Source organism: Pollicipes pollicipes, unplaced genomic scaffold (assembly GCF_011947565.3).
Source record: "Pollicipes pollicipes isolate AB1234 unplaced genomic scaffold, Ppol_2.1 Scaffold_7261;HRSCAF=8764_pilon_pilon_pilon, whole genome shotgun sequence".
Taxonomy (NCBI): domain Eukaryota; kingdom Metazoa; phylum Arthropoda; class Thecostraca; order Pollicipedomorpha; family Pollicipedidae; genus Pollicipes; species Pollicipes pollicipes.
This window is the reverse complement of record NW_023597054.1, coordinates 53056074-53062275: the sequence shown is the minus strand read 5'-3', so window position 1 is coordinate 53062275 and position 6202 is coordinate 53056074.

Below are 6202 nucleotides of genomic sequence, written 5' to 3'. Positions count from 1 at the left end.
GAAGAGAGACAACAATGGAACAACTAATACGTGCGCTGTTTTAAGCGTAAGGACACGCAAAAATAGGGCGCTTTATTCCCTTTGTGTCAGACCTCACGACAAAAAAGAAATACATGCAGGCTTCATACAGCAAATGCATCGTAAGCAATGAAAGCCCGCCTGACGGATGTCATCAGATCTGCTTGTACTAGGAGTCCATGATGTCCCGTGTGATGACGTGTTCACCACGCTCATTCAGGTCATCACGCATGCGCCCCAACTCATCTGCTGTCACTGGCGGCGAAATAGGAGGATCGTGCCGACACAACCTCAGAGCGCCACACCGCCATCGCTCTGATATCCTGAGCGACCCTGAGCCGACTTCACTGATCGGTCGGGACGAGAAGTGATTCCAGGACGGGGTGATACCGCACACGGCACGGGCTTCTCTGGATCCGTTGGGGAGCGTCTCCCTGGAACATCAGCTGAAAGCTGCCGCGGAGTGGCTTCGCGTCCACCTGACCTGCTGCCACTGGACTTCTTGCTATGGAATGATGGAAATAACCACGTTCTCGTGGACAAGCCGCGAGCCTTCAAGACCTCAAGCCCGCCTTCAGACTTGAGGTGGGACGCATCAACGGTGACGAGATCGGCAGGGCAGCAAACCACCTGCAGCGGGTTCAGCTGTTCGCGTCTGGGGCCGCCAGATGCAGTCACTGCATGTCGAATGTAGAATTTCTGACTTCCAATGTCGCTACTTCCGTTTCGCCATGGACTGCGCGCTCAGATGTCACGGCAGTCACGATTGAGCGAAGAATATACTTGCCATTGTTGATGGAAACGTAGATCATTGTTTGACCGGAGTGCCCTTTACTTTAAAAAGTTACCGTATATTGCAGCCCATTTGTTTGCCCGTTTCGCTCGTGATATCTCATCAAAAATGCGTCAACACTTCCAGACTGGCGTAACGTACGAGGAAGTTGATATGGGTAGCATTTGGTACGAAATGAGCATGCTAATATGAGTGATGTGATTTGGTACCAATTGCGCCAGCAGTTCCGATAAATTTTGCATTTCATAAGCTCAGAATTCCGCTTTGCTGATATGCATTGGGGAGGAGCTCAGAAGAGCAAAGCAGGGGTTAAAACCACTATAGTGAGAGTGGCCGTGGGCCTAAGTCCTCTCAAAAGTATGCAGGGTGATGCCTCTGAGCATGACTCTTTAAGCCTATCGTTCACCCATTCGTCAATCCAGACATGAATCAGCCTCATTTGGATCGTTCATATCCGGAATGACGACAAGCACCATTCTTACACCGGCTGGCGCCTTCGCGAGTGACTCAGTTTGCCCCTTGGGGCGCGAGGAGAAATACGTGGCATCATTGCTTTGGACTAACTGATGCGCAGCGCCCAGAATGAGGCCATTTACATTGCGCGTGTGCGGCTGAGCCTACTGCCCGAAGTCTGATGGCAAAAACGGAACGTGAGCTGCACTGCGATTCACTCAGAAGGTTCCATTTCTGTGATCACGGGTGTTTCGCCCCTTTTTCGTGCATTCCTAGTGCGGATTTGACGTTTAAAAACGCTTACTCGCCTTTGTTGGTCACGTGCGTCGCTGTTTTCAGAGCCCCACAGATAAGCTCGTCCCCCGCAGGCTTCTGCTCAGTTTTTCCTCTCCCTTCTCTCTCCATCCTCTCAAGTAACGCGGCCTGTTCCATTTTTTACTGTTACCCTGTCCTGTACCTTACCAGTAGTGGGTGCCTAACTGGGACGCCTGCCGCGTGGCCCGACGATATTGCGTGAGGAGTGACGGTGGGGCCAATCGAAGCCGCTTGGTCTCTTTTCGTATATGTCTCTCTACCTGTGCCTTCTCCCCGCATCCATATTATGATTTTTCCTGAGACTGGCTACCGAGCCTCGGCTTACTTGCTCGCCTTCAGTGTCACTTTTAGTCTTCAGTCACGCTTTCTGGTCATCAGTACCTACCGTCGGTCTTCCATCGCATTTGCTGTCCACACCCTGCCATACGCACAGCCACGACCTTAAGCCAAACGTACAGCCTTCAGCTGTATTTTCCAGTCACGAGCCTCCTTCTACCGGTTACTCCAAGCCTCCTGCGCCGTGCTCTGCCACCATGCCCACACTGACACCGACTCAGGCGGTCACCACCCCCGGCGCGTGGGAAGCGGGGCTTCTCTGGACCGATCTGACTACTACGGGGCCTAGCCCAGTGACCCCACGCTGGGATGCAGCCCACGATAGGCGAACGCCTGACACATCGCCACAACACCGAGGCGCGTCTCTCCCGCTATGGCTCGCCTCCCCCCCCCCCCCCCCCCACCGGGCGATTAAGAGTGCCCGGCAGGCTGACGTAGAGAGCACTGGGAAAGATCGCAGGACCCTCCGGGCAAAAAAAAACTGAAGACCAGTGTGGAGGAGCTTGGAGCGATCGAGAGTGTACTGACATGTAAACATGTGCCCCTTCCACCCCCCCCCCCCCCCCCCCGCCCCACGGCAGCAGTGAAGGGTCCTCCGAACAAGGAAAAAGTACCCGACACAGGTGTGGCGGGTCCGGAGTGACCAAACGTCTGCAGGTTATCAGATAACGACCCCGAAAAGCGCGCAGGCTTTCCACGAGTGGAAGGAGATAGGAGAAGCGCTAGACCAATGAAGAGCGCCCGTGAGCCTGTGGTTGAGCTTATGGAGCTCCGGCAACAACGCAGGGCCCGGCCAAGCAATGACAATGGAGGTGTCTGACAAGTCAAAATGTACGACTCCACCAGCAGTGTAAGGAGAGGACCCAGGACAGCGTAAAGGTGTCCAAAAGATTTCCAAGCACAGCTCCCCTCCCCCTCCACATCAGGCATGAATCCTTTTTGATTACCCCTGAACCCTTCATCTCCGCCCATGGGCTCTTCCTGATCATATGAGGGGGCCGAAGACATCCATTTTTTTTTTTTGTTAGAAAGCGGAATCCGTTCCTACAGTTTTGTGTCCCGAGACCAAGGAATCCCGAGACCAAGCCCCTCCCTTTCTCGATCGCGCCATTATCTCCCTTGGATCGACCTCTGTTACTGCGTACACCAATGGTGCATTATGATCATGGCGCGGTCTTGAATTTTCTGCTTTACCAGACGGTAAACTTTGGCGTACCACTTTGGCCTTGGCAGAAAGTAACTCGCAATATGTTGGGCTGAAATAACAGCATAATCCATGGCCTAGCCTTATTCGAAAGCAAATAACTGAACCCCTTGGTAGGTCGATCACCAACACCAGCACAGAGGCAGTGCTATCATGTACGCATTCAAAGCGTGCTGAACACCACTGGCATGCATGACTATTTAAAATTTAAGGAGTGCAGAGCAGCGTCATTTTTCATCTATGTGTCGTCATGCGCCGGTCATTATTACATATTGTGTGTGCGTGTGCTTTTAAAGGTCGTCGTGCTGTTCCATTTCCGCTCTCGTGTCCCGCAGACGAGCGTCTGTTTCTGGAGTGAGCTCGCACAGTCATCAGGTTAAAAAGCACTTCGCTGCGGCTGACGACCGATTACTGCCCCGAACGGCCGCGTCTGGGCCATCTACGGATATTCGACGACAGGCCATGGACGTAACGAGAGGAAGCTGGTGGAGATGCCGTCTGCAGCATGGCCAGCCCATCAGGTCAGTCGACAGCAAGGTCAGTTCGTAAGGTCAATCCATTAATACAGCGCACAGCGAGGTCAGTCCATTTGATTGATTTATTTGGGTTTATTTTCGATCATGGGCGTGAAGCAGTAGGTGATATGATGAGCGGAATGGCGCATGAGCAAAACGCTCAAACTTGAGCACCTTTCCAAACAATAACAGGATATGGTCCTCGCCGCCAGGGGAACCCACGACCCACCGGCCACTCGTCCGGTCCGCAAGCCGAGACGGGCCAGGCGTCCGCCGCCGCTCCGGTTTACATATATAGCCGTCCCGGGCCGACGGCGGACGCCCGGCCCGGCAACACTACACAGTGGCCCGCCTGCTGCACGCGACCGCGGAAAGCTTAGGCGAATTGTTCGGTCTGAAAGAGGAATGCTTGGAAAATTTTTGCTTTCTCCTGCCCGGTACAATTGTGTAAACCCGTTACCTTTGAGAAAGGTACTGAGTTACTCGTTGTAAGCTCAGAAAAGTTTGGAATGATGCAATCTGTTTTACGTAGCTAAGACAGTAGTATTAGTCTTATTCCTCGGAAGAACCAGGAGAATGGAAATATACTTAGGTTCATATTTTGGCAGCATGCCTTTCTCGAAACAATAGCAGAAATGAATTCACCTAACTTTACTAATTCACTTCTGCTATTGTTTCGAGGAGGCATGTTGTCGAAATATCAACCTAACTATATCTCCATTCTCCTGCCTTTTCCGAGGAATAAGGCTAATACTGCTGTCTTATCTTTGTGACTAATGTTCCTCGCTAATGCACCGAACAGCTTATGTTTTACGTAGCATTGGAATTCTGATTTCATGATAGCGAGGCCTGTTCAATATAGTGTGTAGGATCTTAATATGAATAGCCACACAAGCAGAAGGGACTAAGTGTAGTTGGATTTTGAATTTCGAACATGTGAGCATTAAGATCCGACATTCCTAATCTCAGCCTAGTATTTAGGGTGTTGCCATGCCTAGATCTAAAGCTGTGATACACCGGAGGCGCGGCCACACCGCAGCGCTGGTATATTTCCCGTTTGAAGGAACGAGATGACTGGATAGATGACGCTTCAAACGGGAGTTAGCTCCATCTTCTCGTAGTTGATGGAATGTAGGAGTTTTGGTATGTTAAGGTTCTGTTCGGTGGTAATGTGAGTGTCATTGTATTGCGTAGTGGACGTCCTGCTGCAAGTGCTCGTGTATCAGGTTGAAGTGCAAGGATGTTTGTCGGCAGTTTATGCTGGTTGTGGATGAGGGTGTGGAAAAGCGTCAGTTTGTGTATGTTTCTTCATGACTTGAGTGCTCCATCCCAAATCGCCCAACAGCATGCGAATGTGCGTTCTGTAGAGTGCGCCGGTGATGAGTCCCGCTTCTCTCCTCTGTGATCTGTCAAGTCTAGGAGGGCCGCTGGCTGTCAAAAGTCTGTCACATACGACGTCAAAATAATCAAACACAGGAATAATGTAAGTCGTATGTATGTCGTTGAGAGTATGTCGAGGCGGAAGTCGCGATAGTGGGTAGAGAGGCCCAAGGACTTTACTGATTTTTGAGATTAACGTGCTGATTAACGTGCTGATGAAAGGGCAAGTCAGTAGATATCGTCAGGCCAAGGTCCTCGTGGCTTATTACGGAAGGGACTCGCTGGATATCAAAGGCCAGCTGCGATGGGTCACGTGTGCTTCTGTTGGTGAATGTTCGCTGAATTGTTTTCGCGGCGTGGAACGAGATGGGTCAGTCTTTGCCATCCGGTCAGCTCATCAGGTCAGTCCACAGCGAGGCCAGCTGATCAGGCCAGCCCACAGCGAGGTCAGTTAATCTGGTCAGTCCACGGCGAGGTCAGCTCATCAGGTCAGTCCACAGCGAGGTCAGCTCATCAGGTCAGTCCACAGCGAGGTCAGCTCATCAGGCCAGCCCACAGCGAGGTCAGCTCATCAGGCCAGCCCACAGCGAGGTCAGTTAATCCGGTCAGTCCACAGCGAGGTCAGTTAATCCGGTCAGTCCACAGCGAGGTCAGCTAATCCGGTCAGTCCGCAGCGAGGTCAATCCATCAGGTCAGTCCATCAGGTCAGGCCACAGCAGAGTCAGTCCATCTCACCGGTACCTTGTGACCAGTCAGTTAGACTGATCAAAGCAGGGCCCGTCCAATAGGCCGGCTCGTGGAGCTAGTCCATCAGATCGCAAAGGTGACATAGCAAATCCAATTTTGCATGTCGTGGACTACTCGGAGGACGTCTGCATCTGCAGAAAGCCGTGTGTGTTAGTGTCATCGCGCCCAACAACTGAGAAAGATGTACAAGTACACATACTCAAGATGTGTATGCCCTGTCGTCATGATTTTTTAATGCACATATCACTTGTTTCTCACTCATTCGGTTGTGCCAGTGCAGTATGATGTTTCGATGATGGATGTAGGAACAAGGTGGATAGTCGGGGGATCATACCCCACTTTTCAAGGTGCAGGGGGCAGCAGTATTATCTGCCGCCACCGCAACCCCCTCTTCTCACTTTTCAGATTTCAGTTGCATTTAGCTTACTTTTGTACTACCTT